This window comes from Cavia porcellus, unplaced genomic scaffold (assembly GCF_034190915.1).
Source record: "Cavia porcellus strain 051 isolate PalLab524CR breed Dunkin Hartley unplaced genomic scaffold, mCavPor4.1 scaffold_2, whole genome shotgun sequence".
NCBI lineage: Eukaryota > Metazoa > Chordata > Mammalia > Rodentia > Caviidae > Cavia > Cavia porcellus.
The window spans coordinates 28,087,937-28,110,451 of NW_026947485.1; positions in this window are offsets into that span (position 1 = coordinate 28,087,937).

Consider the following 22,515-nt stretch of genomic DNA (forward strand, 5'->3'; position numbering starts at 1 on the left):
TTTTTTCTACCCTGTAAAGATCCCCTCATAATGTAGGAACACTAAGAAAGAAAGCGGGGTGTAGGGTGAGAAGGGGATCTCTTGATGCTCACATGCCAAGCAAATCTCCCTTCTCCATTTTGTTAATTTAATGTGAAAGTGAAGTAGGTCTTTTGCAACCTTGACAGCTAGCTTTCTGGCAAGGTGTCTAAAATAGGACATAAAATGGAGACATGAATCGATGAGGCTCATTAATATTCATAGCAGATTAAGGTTGGTGGGAAAAAATTATTTATGAAACGAAGTATTGTCTTCCTCTCACCAAAAGGATTTTGTTTAGAGAGGAGAGAACTGGGTGACAGATGAGGTTAGAATGCACAGGCTTCTTGGTTTTGCTCTCCAGGAAAATAATCTGAAGCATTTTGCAAGCAGAGATTGCTGTGGGCTGAACACAGAGGGTGCCTCTTTGGCAGCATGCAGCTGTCAGTGTAATGAGGTGTCTGCAGTGGGAGCCCCCAACCCCAGCGGACAGGAAGTCCTGCAAAGAAAATGGAGGGATAGATGGAGAGCGTGGGTCAGGCCCTGAGTGACCTGGGCCTTTTTGCTTATCGCAGAGATGTAACTGGTTAAAGTGGTAACTGCATTTCTATTTATGTATGTAGTATATAATTGAATAATGTAATAAATGCATATATCAAATATGTGTCTGTTGCACATGATGTTACTTCCAACTGTAGATAGTTGTATGCTGTTTCATAATCTAGTAAAGACAGAGCATGAATGTCAATGAATTTAGACGTGGGCCCAGGTTCTCAGGTAAACTCTCTACGGAGGTCCTGTCCTGCTGCCACTTGAGACTCTTGTGAGTCTCTTGCCTTTGGGAGCCCTTTACTCCTGCATTTGCCAGATCCTTTACATTCTGGTGGAAATAACCTGGTGTGACCTGCTGAAATTTTAAAATGTTAGATAAAAACTTTATGGGCATGGTGGCTTACGCCTATAACCCCAGCACTTGGGAGGCTGAGGCATGAGGATTATTGCTGTGAGTTCAAGACCAGCCTGGGTTACAAAGTGAGCTCAAGGCTAACCTGAACTGCATAGAGAGACCTTGTCTCAAAAAAAAAAAAAAAAAAAAAAAACTTTAGAATTAAGGACTGAGAATATCAGAGTGAGACCCTTAGAGCAGTTCATGAGTTTTTTCCAAAGGACACACAAAGCACCACAGATATTTAAAAAATAATAAATTTAATAATTTAAAAAATAATTGGTTGTTCTTCCCAAATCTAGTCTTCTGTGTATGTGCCCAGCCCAGCAGTTTGACTGATTGGTTGCTATAATATTGTAAACATTGTTGAATGAGGGTAGGCGAGAGGACATTCCAGGCTAGATCTTTTACTTGCAAAGCTGAAAAATTAGGATTTCTAAAACTGGTGTTGGAAAAAAAATTGTGTGCAAAAATTTGATAGGCTGATTTTTGAGAATGAATTCCTCAGAACTCGGTCTAAGAAGACCTTCGTGCAAACAGAGTTGAGGACAACACTATTTGAGAGGCGGAGGAATACTTAGCCATCATCATCCCTCATCTCTGCATTTGAAAGAGTAGAAACCAACACTGGAAAGAGACTTTGCCTAAATGGAGAAACAGCAGGCTAGCCGTGGAGAATCTGCACAGTGGAATATGATTCACCCATGAAAAAGAATAAAACACAACGCAGGTGGCAACATGCTAAGCGAAAGAAGCCAAACAAGAAAGACTGCAGAGTACATGGCTTCATTTATAAGAAATGTCTAGAACAGGCAGATCTACAGGGAAGAAGGCAGACTTGCGGTTGCCTGAGGCTAGAGGCAGGGAAGATGAGGAGTGGCTGCTGACAGATTTCTTTGTGCAGGTAATGAAGTATTCAGAGACTGGACAGCGGTGATTGTTACAAAGTCTTTTGAAGTGTGCAGTGGTGCGTTTTGGCATGGTACACTTTGTAGCTGTACAAATTGTGTTTCAATTTTTAAAATGAAATGTAAAAATACATTAAAAGGAAGCTTAATGAAGACACTTAGTAGGTTCTATAACCTCAGCCTCCTCCTCAGACAGAGTTTCTGTTTCTACTCAGAGGCCAACCTCTGAGAATCACACTTTTAATGTTTAGAGAAATATATGCAGGGTTACAAAGGAAACCAATTGTACTAAAATGCAGTTATCAAAACATTTTAGAAAAAATCAAATTTATGACATAATAATACATGTGCTTCTCTAATAAATACATTAAATAGCCAGTACTAGGGGATAGTCTTAGAACTATTGTACTTTCAAAGCAGTGATGAGCATGTGTGATTCTAAGGCTACTGGAATCCATGATTTCTATGAATGATAAATTCACAGATGTTGCTAACTGTCACTTATTGCTGACATTCATGATCAAAGGAAATGATACTGTTACTAGTCAGGATTTTGCAAGAACCGTTACATATAGGACACATAATTTACAGAATTATTGTTTAATAGTCACCCAAAGAGTTAAAAACAAGAAGGGCAAGAAATCTGTCTACACACTAAAGATCTAGAGAATCCAGTCGAGGCCCTGGTTCACATGGCAATGTCCACATGAGTCCAGCTGGAGACCTAGAGCCCATGACAATGACTCATACAAGTCTGTTTCATGAATCTGCACTGGGAAGGCCCAAAGGTCAGCAGTGGAAGCTAGAAAGTCTGTGCCAGTGAGGTGAAGGATCTGTGTCAGTAGGTTGAGGATTCTGCAGTGGTGTTAAGAAGTGACACTCAAAATAAGGACCAGGGCTCCCCACAGCCATGCCTAGCAACAACGTGATCCTGAGCTCCTCCAATGATGAGAACAGTCAAGTTCATATCAGGAAACCAGCATGACAAGCTTCTCTTGGAGACTGAACAGCACACATCTGGAGTCAGAAACCAATGCTCAAACTAAGGACCAGAAGCTTCTCCAAAGTGAACCGCAGCCATTCTCAGTGACAAGGTCCCAAGCTCCTCTAACGATAACAACAAGTTCCTGTCAGGGAAGCCAGCATAACAAGCTCCTCCAGAAGAATTAACAGCTCCAAAAGAGCCAACAGCTCCAAATAACAACAGCATCACAGAGAATCAACAACACTAACTTCTTCTTGAGTTCTTTTATGTTAGCACTAATACCCCCCCAACTCAGCACCACGCTGATTCAGTTCAGCTGGTGTTAAACTGACCACTAGTCTTTAACCTACCACAGCTACATTTCAGTTAGAATCAGTGAAAATAAGAGTATAATATTTTTCCACATCCAAGGTCACGGACTCTCAGATTCTGTGTAATACTGAACCACTTGGGGGCTTGTGGACCTTCACAGTAAGACCTGTGTTGCATCACTCTAAGGGTGTCCACAAAACAAACAAACAAAAACAAGGAGCTCAAAGTATCTGATAAATTGCCTTATCTCATTACTTAGAATTACTTCTAATCTCAACAGCTAATAAGCAGCAGACCCCTAGTATAATTATTGTTTTTTATAAAGAACACATAGATAAACTCCCTATTTAATAGCAGTCCCATAAATCAGTGGTCACCAACTTTTTGCTACCATTAACAAGTTTTGTGGGAGATAATTTTTCTACCAACTGGAGAGGGAAGTTAGTTTCAGGATGAGTTAAGCACATCATATTTATTGTGCATCCAACCCTGTCTGCTAATTTTTATCTGTATTTACATCTGTGTTTCCCACTGCTGGCATCACTGCCTCAGCTCCACTTCAGATCGTGGGACATTAAATTCCCATAAGGAATGTGCAACTAGATCCCTTGCATGCACTGCTCATGGTAGGTGTCTTAGTTACTTTTTACTCATTGCTGAGAAAAAATACCTGATGACCAAAGTTGGGAAAGGAAAGGTTGATTTCTTACAATTTTTGGAGGTTTCAGTCCATATTCAGTTGGCTCTAAGGCAAGGTGGAATGGCGGGGCTGCAGTTCATGGCGGCTGCAAACAGCAAGACAGAAACCCACAAAAGAGACAGACATACCTTCTTCCTGCTGTTACATTGTATTCTGGCTCCACCCCTAGATGGGTGTAGCACTGACACCATAAATCCAAGCTAGACAATGAACCAATCACAAATGCATAATGCAAAGGCATGAGGCTTGGGGGCCACTGACATAAACCATGACAGTAGGATTCCTTCTCCTGTGAGCATCTAGTGCAGCTGCTGGTCTGATAGGAAGCAGAGCTCAGGCCATCATGCAAGTGATGGGAAGCAGCTGTAAATGTGTTGAAGTTTCTCTTGTAGTCCCACTTCTCACCTGTCACAGTGCATCGTGGCTTTTGACAGACCATGGACTGGTACCATTTTGTGACCTGAGACTTGGGGATGCCCTTGCCTAAATGCAATCAGGTTCATTGTGTTTATGTCAATTGTAATCAGGTTATAGAGGATGTATGTGTGATGTATTTTTTTGGTAATTTTTCTTTATTAGTACATGTTTGCTATGCATTTATGTTCATCTTAGGGAGCAGGTACATGGACTTGACATATCTCAATTTTTTTATTCTCCCATCTTCTCCCTTCTCATTTGCAACAGATCTATCTCCCTATTTCCTAGTGTTTATCTATAACTTTGCTTTTTAAAAATTATTTATACTTTGGGCTTCTCATATAAGAGAAGCTCTGTGATATTTAAGCTTGCTTGTCTGATTTATTTCACTTAAAATTATGGTCTCAAGGTGTATCCATTTTTCTGCAGATGACGCAAATTTAGCCCTCTTTCCAGCATAGCAGCACTCTATTGTGCATAAACACCATATTTTCTTTATCAGTCCATCTGTAGATGGATGTGTGTGCTGACTTGCGAACGTTTGTTTTTGGGTTTTGTTTGCGGGGTTTTTGTTTGTTTTGTTTTCCACAGGGTTTTACTGGCTGGCCTTGAACTTGTGGTCTTCCTGCCTCAGCCTCTTGAGTAGCCGGGATTAGAGGTATGAGCCACTGCACCCAGCTAACATCCGCCATTTGGATCTGTTCATAGCCACAGGAAAACTGCTTCCCCAATTTCACGGCCTGTGCTCATGGGGTCAGGGAGCTGCAGCTTGTCATGAACCTGGTTTTCAGGCTTCTAACCAACAGGTGTCTGCCCTCTAATCTTGAGTTTTTACCCTGACGGTTAGTTAGTACAATAAGAAGAACCTGATCCGGACCAGTGAGGCAATGGGTTTCAGGCCCTTCCTTCCCCAAGCTGCTCTCTCCACACATGATACCAACATGCTAAGATGCTGCCTGTGGTCTGAGTGTGCACAGCCATGCTCAGGAGCAATGTGCACGTCCTGTATGCACACACGCACACACACACACACACACACACACAGATGCATGGGTCACCTGTGTATATGGCAGGTGAATTTCCACCTCCTCTGTTTCTCTGGGCTTGTTCTTTCTTCACTGATAAAAGGGAAGTTAAAAGGAAAAAGCCATCAGGTTAACTCATATCTAATGCATAGTGGTGCCAATAGTTTTCTTTCCTTTTTTGGTAGTGGGGATTGAATTTAGACTCCACACCTTCATCCCTTTATTTATTTGTTTTATTTTGATACAGAATCTTACTAAGTCAGAATCCTACTCAGTCAGACTGAGCTTAAACTTTTGATCCTCCTGCCCAGCCTCCTAGAGTGCTAATTCCCTACTCTTAACTCCAAATCAGGCTACCTGGACAGCATGCATTGGTCCTCTGGCTTCTCCTTAATCTTTCTTAGAGCCCTGTTCTTCTAAATAGCAGTGGATTTGACTCCTGACCCTTCCAGAGCCTGAACTGGCTGTATGCTTTATGCTTTGGTGGGAAGCTGTCCTCCATTTCACCTCCCTCACTGTGACTCCAAAGTCCCTTTGGTGTCCGAAACTTCAGAAGCTCCACATAACATGCAAATACCTCTTGGGATGCCGTCATGATGGAGATGTGGGGCCCTGTGGTTTCCCTCCTTTCTCACCCAAAGCAGGCTTCACTTGCTGAATCCAACGTTCTTACCCAGGGACCTGGCTCTAACCTCGAAGTCCTCCTGAACACAGTGAGCCAGTAGCCTGGAGTGAACATGAGACAAATCCTATTTTCCAGCCTTGTGTTAAGCTCTTGGCAATGTACAGCAAGAAGGGAGGTCACATCACAGGCAGACATCCAGCTCCTGGTGCAGCGAAAGGCTGTGTCACTGCCTCCAACCCCAGGACCTAGCAGCGAACACTGCAAGGCCAATAAATGTTGTTTTTCTGGTGGGGAACATACTGGGGGTGGAACCCAGGGCTGCTTTCTCACTGAATTATACCACCAAGCCCCCTCATGTATGTGCATGTGGATATAGATATAGGAAAACATGGATGATATAAATATCGATGTATATATAAATGATGTAGATATTTGGAAATAAAGTCTTGCTAAACCATTAAATTGCCCCCAAGCTAGACTCAAATCTGTGATTTTCCTGTCTCAGCCTCCCAGAGTATTGGGATTACAAGCAAGTTTTAGGGGCTGGGGATTTAGCTCAGCGGCATAAGCACCTGCTCTGCAAGCAGGCAGTCGTGAGTTCGATCCCTGGTACTGATAAAAAAAAAAAAAACCTATATCATGCCTGGTTTAATATATGTTTTTAAGCAACCAATTCTGATGCTGCCAGTTAAGAGCTTCTCTTAAGCCACAGTGAAAGGTCATGTTGTCAGATAATCAGCTGGTGGTAGAGAAGCCAGGAGAAAGTGTCAGTCCTGTGCACGTGGAGAGATAAGCCTCTCACGGCAAGGTCAGGAGGACCCGGTACAGGGACAGGGCCTGCTCCACCCAGAGCTTCCTCTTTTCACTGTGTGGCCTCTTGGTCCCCGTGGTCTGTCCGTGTCAGCCCGTGTCCATCCTCCTGGGCTCTCTGCCTTCTCTTTTTGGGCATAATTTGACCCAGCTTTGTGGGTCCCTTTCCCCAGAATCTCAGCCGCCTTCGTTCTCAAGCACATCAGCCAGCCTTCACATAAGCACCGTTTTTGAGGGTCCCAAATGCTTGTTTCCTCTGCTATTTTTGCCTCCCCTGCAGCTTTCCTGCTCACTGATCCCACCATTGGAAGGTATCATCTTCTTCAGCAGAGAGATCGATTCATACTTTTTGATCCAACACTTCAGATCCCCTGTGTCATAGGCCGACTGGCAGCAGCAGACTGTCCTTTCCAGGCCACACACATGCCACTGTCTCACTCCCTGCCCCGTGAAATCCTGGCTTATCAGACATTTCAGGCAGCAAAAGAAAAGGATTGTGCTGAAAGCAAGCTGGCTTTGCAGTCAGCCCGAGACCTGCTGGCTTCGGTGCAGCTGAGCTCCATCCTCTGCGTGGAAATCTTCCCCCAGACATGAAGCTTCTCAGGGAAGAGCATAAGGGATTCATCTCCTTCTCAGTGCTCAGGCACTGAAGAACCTGACAGGTTAACTCTCACCTTCAGATGAAATCGGGACACCATTTAGCTCTGGGTCCCCTGGTCCTCTTAGCCAGTGACTTGAGACTTGAGAACCTGAGGCTCAGGGGTTACAGAAGAGTGCAGAGTATGGTGTGCCCCTGCCACTGCCCTCCCTGCCAGCCAGGGAAGTGATGTGGACTCGAAACAAGCAACCAAAAGGTGCCTGAATGAGGCACAGCTTCTAGTAAAAGCTGCGACAAAATCCAAAGGCACCAGACAGTTAAAAGAAATCCTGAGAGCTCAATGGGAAATTTCACAATGTCTTTCCCATGGCTACTACTCAAACAAGCGAGGACCTGCCGGGGAATGGCTATGACCCTGGCTTTAGGATGAGAAGACCTGGATGGAATCCTGGCTCCTGTCCTTGCCGAGGGTGTGACCTTCACTACGACCTGGGTAGAGCACTCTGCAGTGGAGATGTGGATCTCAGCACCCGCTGGAAGCCTCATCACAAGGATGAGAACTCTTGCTTTCTCTCCTTAACCCAACAGCTCATGCTCTTCCCAACAGAGCCCTTCTTTCCCCAGCACCCCTGCTTAATGTTGTCAGTATCTGCTGCTGGGGCCACCCACGGCCCACGAGTGGGGTGCGCAGCAGGACGAGCGGGGCCGAGCCTTCTATGCCTCCATTTCACCCATGCAGATGGGTAAGGCAGATGAAATTAATGACATTCTGAGCCACTGCAGTGCTCATCTGCTTAACAATCCAATTTCTAGGACATTTTAGAAGTTGTTAGCTGACTGCCAAAAATGAGGATCATTAAAAATAGATTCACAGCTGTTCAGGAAGCCAGAGATATAATTTTACCTTCATTATGCCTTATTGCAGATGTTATTGATTTAATCTCATTGCGTTTTACTGTGTAATATCAATTTGCACTGTCTTTGACTTGGGAATCAGGAACTGTATTTATTCTTAGTCTCACGGTAGAGACCGACAGTCAAGCTGACCGCAGGTTTCCAGGCCCTGGCACTGTGTGGACAAGGTCCAGTCCTGTGGCCTGCAGAGGTGCCTTCGCACAGACAAGTGAGGCAAAAGGAACCCAGAAATGGGCCACTGCCTCTTTTAAGACTGTATCTAGCTCACAAGTTATTCAAATGTGTAAGTACAATAAAAATCCTTAAATTAGGGTGCCCATCACAAACAAGTTGAATCAATGAGTCTTTTACCTTTCTGTTGGTTCTTTCATCCTGAGCTTTTCATTCTAAAAATTGCTGAAATAGTTTAAGCCAAAATAAACTGAGTGTATTGGAATATTTTTTTCCAAGAACTGTTTCGCAGATCACGTTTTGAGATACCCCATACTTTCAAAAAGTTTTGAACTCAAAAAGTTTGGGAAACCCTACGTAAAAGAATTTTGGAAAGCTTTAGATAATAAATTCTTTTTTTTCAGTAATTATAATATGTACTAGCATAGTAAAGACATTGGGTGCCAAAGAAATTTGGTTGATTTTGTTTAATCCAGCATTTTCTAAACTAATTTGCTGCAAAACACTTACTATTACAGTAGGTAAGATTTGTTTTTTTTTGTCTGTACCAGGGATCGAACTCATGACTGCCTGCTTGCAAGGTAGATGCTTATGCCACTGAGCTAAATCCCCAGCCCCCAGTATATAAGATTTTTAACTTGATTGACTTGAGAAACACCTAGGAGATGAGTAAAGCATCCTCCTGGGTGTGTCTGTTGGTCACAAGGACATGATCTTGAGGACTGTATTTGGTGTCTGGCCCCGTCTTTAGCTCTTTCCTTGCTTAGCATCAAGCCACCATGGGGTGATCAGACATCCTTGCTGTGCTTTTCTGCCGTGATAATCTTGCTTTGGAGACATGGACTGAATTCCCCACAACCATGAGCCCTGAGCCAAATAAACCTCTCCTTCTTTCAGTTGCCAGTGTCAGGTATTTTGCCCCAGCATTGGAAAGCTTATCCATACATTCCCCATCTACTAAAATTCCTCAGTGTCCTGTGCTGAGGAACACCTTTTGGGAATCATTAGTTTAAGGTGGACCTGGAAGAACAAAGTTCAGCTTCTTGCTAGGGGAACCACAAAGTTGTTTGCTGCCACCTTGAAACTTTACAAATTTTTCTTAATTTGCACAGATGTGGATCTTAAACTTTCGCAGATGAGGGCCTGCAACTGCATCCTCTACCCCATCCCTGGTTTTATTATCCTAGCTTTCAAAATCAGATTCTATCACACCCAGTTCTCCTCTCCTCCTCCCCGACAGTCCAGCCACCATCCCACCCCAGAGATCTGAGGTTCTGCTTCTTAGATCCCCAGCAGGCACGGGTATTTTTACTTGGTTCAGCCTACATGACATTATTGGCACAATTATTCCAAGATTGTGCTGTTTGGGGAACATTAATACGCTTCACTGTTTTCAGCAAGTCACTTAGCCACTGTGTCTTTGCGACCAGTTGCCACGGCATGCATTAAAACGTGTTATTATTTATTTCTATTTTAAGAGGTTAGCAATGAGCCCTGTATCATCACCATCACTAGCATTTGAAAGGGTTCCATATGTACCATAGGATGTACGAGAACACACTGAGGCTTTACTGGATCTAGTGAACAACATCAAGTATGGTGCATCTTAAGGATTTTGACTCTCTTTTCTGGTAGCTGCTTTGCAGGCTTCTGGACATTATAGCTTCCAGGATACTGAATATCTTTATGAACCTAATATATTTATAGCTATGCTATCTTTTTTGTCTCACAGAAAGTATAACACTTTTGATCATGATGTCTAACATTTGCTACCAGCTGGCAAAGAATGTTAAGCAATGTTATTAATATCCCTCCCTGGTCCTGCTTGGCTCTTCTCTACTGCAACTGTGATGATTCTGCAAAACCCAGACAGTCCTAGTGTTGGTTTAATGTCACCTCTCAGGTTGACAATCATGTACAAAAGGTTGCTCAAGAATTAGGCCAAGGACACAGACCTGATCTTATTATTAACTCTCTAATAGCAGTCAACTCGTGTCCCCCAACAAATGTGAGGCACCCAGTGTTTTCTGTATCCTTTCCACATATCTGCAATGGTTTCTAACACCAAGCTCAACGCTTACTGACTAGTGAATGGATTAACATCTCCCAGGCAGGAGAAGATGGAACTAGAGTTCCCTAGCCAGCGGGTCCAGCAAATTCTACTCCAAGCTGTGATTCTATCAGGGCTGTCAACTTACTCCTCCCTGCTTACTTAGACTTTATTCTCACCAGAATTCCAAGCAAATAACGGAGTGAAAAGTTAACTTGGGCTCCTAACTGCGTATGTTGTGCCACTGAGAATTATCTAGATTTTTTTTTTAAAAAGCGACATTGTTTGGGACAAGCAAGGGTACGAATATATATGTCAAATCTCATAAATTTCCAGACTGGGGAGAGATGGTTGGGGTATTTAGTTGCCCTGCCTCATTTTAATACTTAGAAATCCAAACTCCAGAGAGGGTTATAACTCACAGACAAATAATTAATTAGCTAAATAATTAATAATGCTGGACAAAGTCTGTTTACACAATCCAATTAGGATAATCCATTTCAAATTCTTATATTAATGCCTATTTTGCTCTTCTACTTGCAGATCTCATAGAATTCAGAATTATGTCTTTTCTGTTTAAATCAAACCAAAGTTTAAAAAAAAACATAAAGATTACGAAAAATAAAACAGGAAAGCTTGACCTGGACTCATACTAAGATACCTTGAAAAATAAGTGTGAAACCAAAATATAATCTTTATACTGTAAGGAAACTATATTAAATTGATTAACTAGTCTCGTTTTTCTTAGCATACTTTTATAGAGACATAATGAAAGATCCAGACATATTAAGACGAGGATGGGAAAATGAAAACAAGTTTTACATGGTTAAACCTAATCCATTAACGTTGCTACTAAACAAAGGAATAAAACAAAAATTAAATTAAAAACAGGCTCGAAGAAAACTAGCAGAGCGGCACCACCTAGTGTCTGTTTTCTTAAAAAGCATCGTCATTTCCCGCGCCCTCTGGTGGTAGAATTTCGCATTCACCATAAATAGAAAAACTAATTCTTTATCATCCTGATTGCTTTCTCTGTGCCCCCTCACGGCCTATGGAAAGAGATAGTAACAGATAGTTTCTCAGTATAATATACTTTAATTTGCCACGTTTAAAAACAGAACAGCAACAAAAGTACAACTTTCAGTCAATCGCAGAATAAAATCTCCTTTTTGATATAAATAAAGAGAAATTTCTCAGCCTATGTGTTTCTATAAAAATCTCTTCTGTACAAATTTTTTTCAATATTGTAAACATTTTGTTTTCCATTTTTGAAAAATGGAATAATATTTAATGTATCAAAGACCAATAGAAGTAGATAAGACAAGATTTGAGCCAGCAATAAAAATTGGCATCCTGTATGCCTCAGTTTACCCCTGTGCAGCACAGGGCTTATTCTACCCTATCTATCTCCCACCAATGTTCTTGTGGCGGGGTTGCTATGAACAAAATCAAATGAGATTAATGTCAGTGGAAGCTACTGAAGAAAGAAAAGTGCTGTATGCAGTTGGCACAAAACGGAGACACTGCTCCAGTGTTGATGTGTAATATCAGCGCTGGTTGACATGAGAAAAAAGTCACTGAATGAGAAAAGTAAAAGACCTGGGCTATTTGGATGATTTATCCTTGGAAACAGCATGTAAGTCTGGGTATCAGCTTTTCTGTTCTGTAAAATGAATGGTTGAATACATGACCTGTGTAATTCCTGCTCTGTGTCTAAAATTCTCTGATGAGATAATGCAGTCGTCACATTCTCCTCATCCTGTCCCAGCACAGGCTCTCACCACCTTGTTTTGGGATTATTGCAGTCTGACACATTTCTCCCAGCTGCAATCCATGCTGCCAGATTAGTTAGGGAAGAAGGGTATTTTCAGCATGCATCTTCCAAACATGTAGTCTGGTTACAGATGCCTCCAGCAAAGGCCAGAAATGTTTCCCCCATGCATTTTGCAAGGGAACCGACATTTATCAATTTCTGCCCAGTGCCAGGCAGTGTAATTTGTGTTTTCCATGCCCAGTGTTGTTGCATCCACTTAATGCTTCTAGAAAAGCAGGACAAGCCATGTTCATATGGAGGTGGGTAGAAACCCAGAACTTCTTCAGGTCTTGTGAATGAGAACAGAGCCCAGAATACAAATCGAGGTCTCTGCTTACAAAACTTGTAGCCATTGCAAGAGATTTAAAAGGTAGCCTTTTGAGCCAGAAATGGCTGAAACCCAGGCTCTGCAGCACTCTGTGTAACTATGGGAAATTTCCTAAAGTCTCTCCATGCCTTAGTTTTCCTTTCTGCAAACTGAATACCACCTCAGTGCTTATTTCATAGAGATTAATGTCAGTTAAGCAAAGAAACAGCAACTGGCAGAGATGTTTGTGGAATGTCCTGCATTACTGCTGCACTTTCTCTCCGGACCCGGTTTAGCTCCTCCCTTCACATTCAAAGTGTTGCTAAACGCCTCCATCCTGCCTCTTGTCTTCTCTCTTCCTCTCTCTAGGAATCCAACACGGAACTGTCCTAATTCCCCCAAATGCAGGTGTCTTTGACTCCTGATGCTTTGACTTGCAATTTTTCCATTCTGCTTTTCACTTTCAGTAGTTGTCAATAAATTACCAGAGATATACAACCTTTATTATACAATAGGTTCTGTGTTAAACGATTTTTGCCCAACTGAGCTCCATTCTCAGCCATTTTGTATGAATCTATGGACGAATGGATTTGTTTTTATTATGAGACAGGTTCTAAGTCAAACTTGCAAGCCTCTTCCCTCGGCCCCCGGAGTGTTGGGGTTGTGAACCCATGGCCCCCGCCAAGGCCTCTGCTTTTGCTGACTCAGCGGCTCCTTTTCTAGTTTCAGTAAATCCTTCTCATCTCTACTTCCCCCTAGTGGTCAGCGTTATGATGCACACATGGAAAGCTTGTGTAAACATTAGGTGTTACCGCTTTACAGTTATAACGGTATTATTAAAAATACCTTTCAAGGCCAAGCCCCAAAACTATTTTACTCATGGATTTTCTCCTGCATCACACACGTCTGAGACATTTTCCTCTTATAAGCTTCCTCACGCTGCTGCGTGATCTCTGGGCCACTTACACTAACAGCAGCGCTGCTCATAGCCACCAGGCACACAGTGGCTATGAAAATGTAACGCCGAAAATGTGACTATCCCCAATGTGACGATACCACAACGAGTATCTTCTGTAAGTGCAAAATGCGTTTGGAGTCCAATGATTTCATGTATAAGATATTGCATTGTTATTTTAATGCTTCAATTTTTATTGATTACATACTGAAATGCCATCTTTAATATACTGCATTAAATAAAACAGGTTTGTGAAATTAATTTTGCCTAGTTCTTTTTATTTTTAACTTGAAGTTGCTTATGTGATTTGCATTCTTTTTCTACTGGAGAAAAGTATTCCAGAGTAGAGTTACTTTTACCTCTTAGCTTTATTAAAATATAATTCACAAATAAAAATTATGTGTTTATGACATACAATGTAATTTTTGATATGTATTATACACTAAAATGAATAAATCAAAGTAATTAACATATCACCTCCCATGCATGTGTGTGTGGTGAGAACACTTAATATCGCTCTGCAATTTTCAAGCATACAATACAATATTATTAACTACATGCAACATACAGTGCAAAAGGTCTCCAGAACTGTTCATCCTGTCTACCTGAAACCTTGTGTCCTTTGACAAACATTTCATGATTCCCTTTTCCTAAGACTAACATACTTTGAACAATTGTTCTGATTATAAAATTAAATGTGTATGAATGATGTGGTTTGAAAAGCATAGAAAAGCACAGGATAAAGATCCTTCATCTCTCTTCACTCTGGAAGAAAATCTACATTCTCAGATTTTTACTTGTAAATAAGTGTTAGTTATAAAGTCAGGCTCATATGCCAAGTGCCTTGTCACCTACCCTTTTCATCCAATGTGAATTTTCCTGTTTTATTAAATATCCTTCTACAGTTTCATTTTAATGACTACATTAGTGTCATGATTATGGAGGTGGCAAACTCAGTTTAACCAAACTACGGATATGGCAGAGACTACCTACATACTCATCAACCCCGTTTCCTCTTCCTGGGAATATGCAAAAACTAAACTTCCCAGCATCCTTTGCAGTTATTTGCACATGAACAGGTTCTGGCCAACAGAATGTGGTCAGAATGATGTAACCCACATCCAGCCCACAGCAGGTCCAGGCGTTCCTCTTGGCTCCCTTCCTTAGCTGGACGAATGCAGAGGGCCCACAGCAGGTTTTCAGGGACTACAGGACAAAATGAAGATCACTAAGTTACCACATAGAAGCACTAAACAATTCACCTTAGACTGTATCATGAGCAAAAATTAAAGTTACTATGTTAAGCAACAGGGCCTTGGTATTATTTGTAAAAGCAAGGTGAAGCTATTTACCTTAAAAGCTAATATTGACTAGTTGCATTCTTTCCAGTTCTAGTAATTATATCCCACTCTTTAGGTTATATTCCTCAAAGCAAAATTGTAAGGTCAAAGTAAATACGTATTTATGAGTCTTTTAAAACTATCAGTGAAATTCCCTTCAGGATGTTACTGCAGTACTGTTATTCTTATAGTCCTTACATTTCTTGCATTCCTTAGATGAGAATTCAGTGGAAAAATTTTATTTTGATTGCTTCTAAGTAACTTGTAGATAATAAGTATGTGCATAGTGAAAGGAAATACTAAATAATGACTTAGAATTGTAGCTTTCAGCAAGTGCTTGAATTCTATAGAAATCTTCAAGAAATAAGGTTTACAGAAAGTGACAGTAAATAACATCAACGTGCCTGGGTAGGGAATTCAGCTAAAAGAAGGTGCTTTAGTTCTTCAAATTCTTGTGTCAAGGCCAGGAGTATGGGCAGTCATTTTGCGTATATACCTCCAACACCATGGTTTGGACACTTGAGCTTGGAGTACCAGCAATCCATTTTTTGTTTGTCAGTGGTTTCTACATATAAATTTCACTGCATTCATCTAGGCCAAGTATTCCTCATGTACAATTGACCAGCGCCTTATTTATACTGTTTAGTCCTTTACCAATCTCAGATGTTCTATTTGAAGATAAGATGAGATGACCTTTTACAATTCTAAAAGCTCATCTGAGAGATCTGCAAAGAAATTAAAAGGAGGTTTGGTGCTTCAGCCTGCTCTGAAAGAAATCACAGACCAGTCAGAAAGCCAAATTTCAGTCTGTTGGGAATTTAGTTTCTTAGAAGCCGCAGCAATGACAAAAGCATCTCTGTCTCAACCACAAACTGTTTCTTCACATTAAAGACCACTGATGAACTGCAATGCTCATTCTCCAAACTCCAGAATCCTTTTAGAAGTTGAGGAAGAAAATAGTATCCAGTTACTAAACCTCACGTCTCTTGAACTAGTCAGGAAGAGGCAGGCATTGTGGAAACTATGCTGCTGACATAAGCATGTTGTTTTGGTGTTGGTTTGATTTGGACCTTTCTACTCTTCTGTGGCTATCTGGTCATCTCTAATCTGTAAACACATCATTTCTCAGTCTGGTACAAAGGCAGGATTCTAGGTGAAATCCACCAACTTCCTTTGCAATCGATCTCACTTGTACATTTACATATATGCATACCTTATATGTCAGTACATTTATTCTGTAATATCAAGACTCTAGTAGAAGAGACCCCAGAAGGCCAGACCATCAGAGATTATACATGACACATGGGAACTCAGGGACCTCATTCCACAGAGCCATGAAAATGCTTAGACTGCAGATAATGTTCAGCAAATATTTTTGAAAGGCAGAGGGCAGAATGAAGAGGAGCACCACAAAGTGCTTACAGAAAAATTATTTTTTAAGGAGAAACTATTTTTTTAAAAAGAGACAGAAGGGCAAAGTTATCGGATCCTTTACCACCTGGGTGGCTGCTCTGTACTGACCACCTGTAACAAGTTACATGCAGTTCTCAAAGTGTAAACAGTAGCAGAAGCAATAACAGAGCAAGAATCTAATTTCTTTGGTCGAAAAGCAGGCTTCCAGCTTACATCAGTGCACACTTGAGAAATTGATCTCAAAGATGGGCGGCATGATACCAATTGGCCATAAAGTGAGACTTGTGCCTTTCTTTGGGAGTTAGTTCTCTGCTCTTCTGTTTGAGCCACTTCTCTTGTCTCTACATCCCTTTATGGCATGAAGATGGCCACCCAAAGTCATATCCAAGGATTCACTCCAAATTTTCTTAGCCCTCTAGAACACAGTCTAAGTAGCAGCACAGAGACTTTCTGAAATAATGAAAGAACCGATGGGGTCATTTTGCACTGGGTTAATGGTGGGGGATGGATAAAGATGGCTTGCTTGGGCGGTTGTGGGGACAAAATTTCAAGCCAGGGTAGGATGTTTCTTCTTTTATTTGCTAATTGAGGAAAGGTTTTAGCCACAAAAATAATATTGCCATTTTTATTGTTCATACCGTTGATGATTCTTCTTCATTTATGGCAAAGCATCAGTGTTGAACACTGGCTCTTGGTGGGTATTCAGTAAACAGCACTTATTAAGATTACTAAAGTCTTCCAACTTTGGGTTGCTCAAAAATGCTTTCCTTTGCCTCCACTGTGAGGCCTATTGCTCTTCTAGCCTACTTGCTTTGTCCTGCACACCTTCGTTTTAGTTTGCACTAAGCCAGATACTTGGAAAATGACTGCCCTAATCATAATCTCTCAGATCTCTACACAAGGTGTCTATAACTGGAATTCTCTCATTACTTTAATGTCCTTCTCGTCATAGCTTCACGGACCTATTATGTGTAAATTAGAAACATATTATTCCACCAGCAAAGCTTTTCTTTCAAATGCGTAGAATTTTATAACCTGTCACAATCTATTAAATTCTCAATTGTTTATACTGAAACTGACTATTTTTTTGTAAGAAGATGTCAAAGGATCTTAATTTCAGCTAATTCTGGCAACCAAAATGAGTCTCCTCTATTGAATAGCTGGCACTAGTCTCCACTGCAAAATGCTTCCAGGAACAATTGGAAATTGCAAAGATAATAGTGTGTGCCTTTGGATTAGTATCACCTCTGAAATGTGAAGCTTTTTGCCAATTCAAAGCTGCTTTGCTATAACCAAAATTTCCTGAAAAGCTCTTAAATATTCAGAAGAGTTGATATAAGTAGACAAGAAGACAGAAAGTGGGAAAGCTAGTGGACAGAATGGGCATGACCTGTAGAGAGTTCTAGAATTTCACATGGGCCACTTCCAAATAAAGAAACATTGGCAGGCATGTGTTTGGAGTCCTCTCTACAGCTTGTCCCTTTTGGCTGAACCTGATAGGATGTTTATTACTATTACTTTTTGGCTTTGTAACCATCAACTGGGATATTTCCAGGTATGATACATGTTGAGTGGGAAGCTATTGTTTCCTTCAAAACCAGCTTGCACGTGGCTTGCTGTAAGCTCAGCACTGCTGTGAAGAGCCTGCCTTTAGGTGTCGCTTTCCCTGACTTTGAACATTAACTCACATCTAAGCCCAAGGAGACATTGTTGAGCCAGTCAAGAAAATCTCCATGCTTGATGAAGAGTGACTAATAATAATAGCTAATATCAATGAAGTGCCAGACGGCATAGTAACTGCCAGCTTTGCAATATCAAACATAAGCCTAAAAAGTCTTATTGGGTAGATTTTAATATTATCCTTATTTACAGAGTACAATCCTAAGGGCTAGAGAAAGAGACTAGGATTTGAACCCAGGTCTCCCTTGGTGTTCTTTCCTTCTGAGCCTTTGTGTGTGTGCTGTTGAAGAAAGTCTGGCAGATATGGCAAGAGACAGGAATGAGGTAAGACTAGGGCAAGGACGAGAGCTATAAAATGGCCATTGACTCTTGAATTACTAAAAATTAACTTGGAAAACCCAATTATGGACTTGGTTGGATACATAAATAAACTTCCGTGGAATGCACTGTTCTGAACTAATGTATTGACTTCAAGACTCATACAATTGGAAGTTGTTTTTGTTGTTGTTGTTGCTGTTTTTTAATGAGTTCAGTGGGTCCTTAAGATGGGCATGAACAATTTCTTTCCCTGGTGCTTCACTCTTTAATGGGAGACATCTCACACCCCTGTTGTCTGCTCTTGCCCTGACCCAGCCCTGGAGGAGGTGGCTTCCTCGTTGGCAATGCAGCTTCACAGTCACCTGGTTTCAGGGCTCCTTCCCCTCTGGTATCCTTGGCTCCTAGCTGGAGGCTGACAATTTGCATTTTTTTTTTTATTTTAAAGAGATTAAGACAAAAGAGGACAGAAAAAGCAGATCAGAACAGAACAATGTAAGCAACACAGTACTTCACCGCAAGACAACCGGATATTAACAGTAGCTACCATAATGTCTCTTTCTTTGAAATAGTTGAGCATACCTTTGCATACAATAGTATCAAACATAACAAAATAGTATAAAACCATTCAAAAGAATGAAAGTATTACAGAGCATTCAGAACCAAATAATAGAAAATGGACAATGGCTACTATAATATCTCATTTCCCATAAAAAATTGTTTATACTATCACACATATTAAAATCCAGTAAGATACAACATTATAGAACCAATGGGAACAGAAGAACAAAAGAATGGTAGGACTTCAGAGTTAGATGATATTAAATCAGCAATGGCTGCCATAATGTATCATTTTTTTCAAAATAGATGTTTATACCATCACACATAATAAAATCAAACCATCCAGAATAAAACCATTCCAACCAATGAATGAAAACATTATAAGACTTCAAAGCAATGTCATAGGGAGTCATGATTACCACATACTTTTATGTATTCTTACCATTTCTTACACTAGGGAGACTATACGGTATTTATACATGCGAGTTTGATTTATTTCACTTGTGAGTATGGTCTCAAGATGCATCCATTTATTTATAAATATCTCAATGTGGTCATTCTTTATAGCTGAGTAGTAGTTCATTGCATAAAAATACCACAACTTTTTTATCCATTCCTCAGCTGATGGACACTTAGGTTGTTTCCAAGATCTGGCTATTACAAATTGTGCTGCTATAAACATGGGTGCACATATATCACTGTGGTATAACGTTTTCAGTTCTTCTGGGAATATGCCTAGAAGTGGAATAGCTGGGTCAAATGGGACTTCCAATCCCAGCTTTTTGAGGAACCTCCAGACTGGCCTCCACAGTGGTTGTACCAGTCTACACTCCCACCAACAGTGCAGGAGAGTTCCTTTTGTACACTTTCTCAAATGGTGCCGATGTTGCTGATGGAGGAACCACACTGAGATACATCGATCTAAACAAATGTCACTCAAAGAGCCATCTATAGATATGAACTACTTCTCACCTATGTTGTGATAAGATAAGCTAAGATAAGCTAAAGAACGTAGGATAGAAGGCATTTGGAATTGTTTCTAATTTGACAGTGATGACTTCCGAGAGCATAATTCAGGGCATCTCTTACTTCATAGGGTATAGCCACCATCTGTGTTGTCAACTTTATTTTGAGAGTTGTGCATGATGTAAAGAACTGATAGAACCCACATTTCATTCTGTGACGGATTGAAAACATAAAGCACTTGTTCATCACCACTGATGGTTTGAGCTGCATGGCTTTCTAGACTATCATCCCTGCTTCTTTATTAAGTTGGGTTCACTGCTTCTCATATGATAAGAGGCAGTGGGAGGAAGAAAGGGCCCAGTACGCTCAAGGGCAGAAGACAGGGCCACAGAAACTGGGCCTGCATGTGACACTTCACACCAGGAGGCGGGGTCAGCTCGAGACCCAAGGAGCTGAGGCTTCTTTGAGGCTGGGGCTGGGTGTAAAACTTACCCATTCAGAGCCGAGGATGACCAAGGCTGTGTGAGAGGTGAATCAGATCAACAGGAAAGTTAGATGCTTCTCAGTGCGGATCTCTCCATTTCAGGCACTTGAAGAGACTTAAAACTCAATGCATACCTGAGTGTGCTGGCACGTGTCTATAATTCCAGTACTCTGGGAAGCTGAGGCAAGAAGACTCCAAGTTCAAATTGAAACCCAGTCTGGGCAACTTGGTAACAGAGGAACAACCTGTCCCAAAAAGATAAATAGAAGAATATAAAATAAAGGTGAGAATTTAATTCCATATGGAGTCTCTAAATTCAGACCCCAATATAGCCAAAACCATCCAAATAAACACAACCCCTAAAAGTCCATACAGAAGGCTCCCAGTTACCCCGAGTCACCAGAACCCGTGTCTAGAGGACGTGACTCAGTGCCCAAGCTTAGAAGCGTGGACATGACTCAGACAACAGGCAGAGACCACGCGTAGCTCCCCTCATCCTCTGGTGCATCCAGGAAGGGATGTGGTCATCACTGCGAGAGCAAGGAGAAGGAGAAGCTAGAATCATCATCTATTTGGATGGCATTTTCTTTTCTCTTTTATTAAACATTATTAAAATTCCCAAAAAGCTGATTTCTAATTATCAGGATTCAGCTGTTCTCTGCCTCAAACTTAAGATCCCTGAGGGTGGCTAAGCGGAAGCCCAAGTGGATGGGACCTTCTCCACGATTTCAAAGCTTGATGAATGTGTCTCAAATTGACTTTGCTAACTGTCTTTTCAAATGGATCTCCTGATAGTGCTACAATTTTACTAGCTGTGATTTATCTTTTAATATTTTGCACTTCCAGCTCTGATAAAGCCTGTGTTCCATCTGAGCACTTGTACAAATTAGATTGCAGTCATAGGAGTTTAGCATTTTGTACATGTTCAATACATCAAAGCCTGATAAGCAGCCGTCAGAGATGTCTGTTTTTTTTCTCTGAAGCTTGCCCTTTTCTAAAACCTCCCTTGGTCAGAGTCATCATAGAAAGAGGTTTTCATCACCTTAAGCAATATCCTACCCCCCAGGACCAACAACCCTGGCTTCACTTTCTACAGTTTCCGTTACCCATAGTAAACTGCAGTCTAAAAATATTAATTGAAAAACTCCAGAAATAATTCAAAGTGTTTAAACTGCATATATGGTTTCATTTAGATCTAAAATGTCCCCCTGAAGTCTCGTGTGTTTGGAAGATGATTGGATCAGGGGGGCCATCTGTGGGCTCATCCATTGGTGAGTTCATAGCTGAATGTGCTAATATGAGGTGGGGCCTGGTAGGAGGCTGATCACTGGGGGCCTATTTTTGTCCATGGCTCCTCCCTTCTCTGTCTGCTTCCTGGCAGCCGTAGATTGAACAGTTTTCATCTACCATGTGCTTCCTCCCTGCCATTTTTGCAGTGGAGACAAATAATCCTGAACTGAACTGAACTGAACTGAATCTGAGAACCAAAATAAACCTCTCCTTTAAGTTGTTAATGTTGAGTATTTTGTCCCAGCAATGGAAAGGTACCAAGACAACACCACTCTCAGCAGTGTGATGAAATGTCACACCATCTGGCTCCATCTCACTGGGAGCACAAACATGAAGTGTCCCTTCATCCAGTGTTTCCACACTGTATACCCTGTCTTCCTGCTAATCACTTTGTGCCACTGTCACAGTATCACAGAGCATATGCTTAAGTAACACTTATTTTATCTAGTAACTGTCCCAAAGCACAAAAGAACTGCTGATATGCCAATGAGAAGTTGTTAATTGCTGCCTTTAAGTGTAAAATGAAAACTCTTAACTCAGCAAGGAAAAAAAGTCATAAACTAAGGTTGCTAAGACTTGTAGTTCTTCCCACAAGGGCAACCTTTCTACCCTGATCCCTTCTCAAGAAGCTCCCTTCTCCTCATATAGGCCCCAAATCCCTATTTTGCAAAACCTGGGGCCTGTCACTCTGCCCATTCACAGTCACTGGTCTGACTCGGGGCTGTACTAGGTATTGAATATTTTGAGTGGCATCCTGATGAAAGCACAAACCACATCCTTCCTCAGCACAGAAGAAGAAAAAGTCAGAGCCAACAGAAGGAGAAATCCTTGCAGAATATGAATGTGTATTGTTAAAACATTTGCTGCTTGCTGGGACCCCTGTGCACACTTCAGTGAGGCTCCCCAGCACC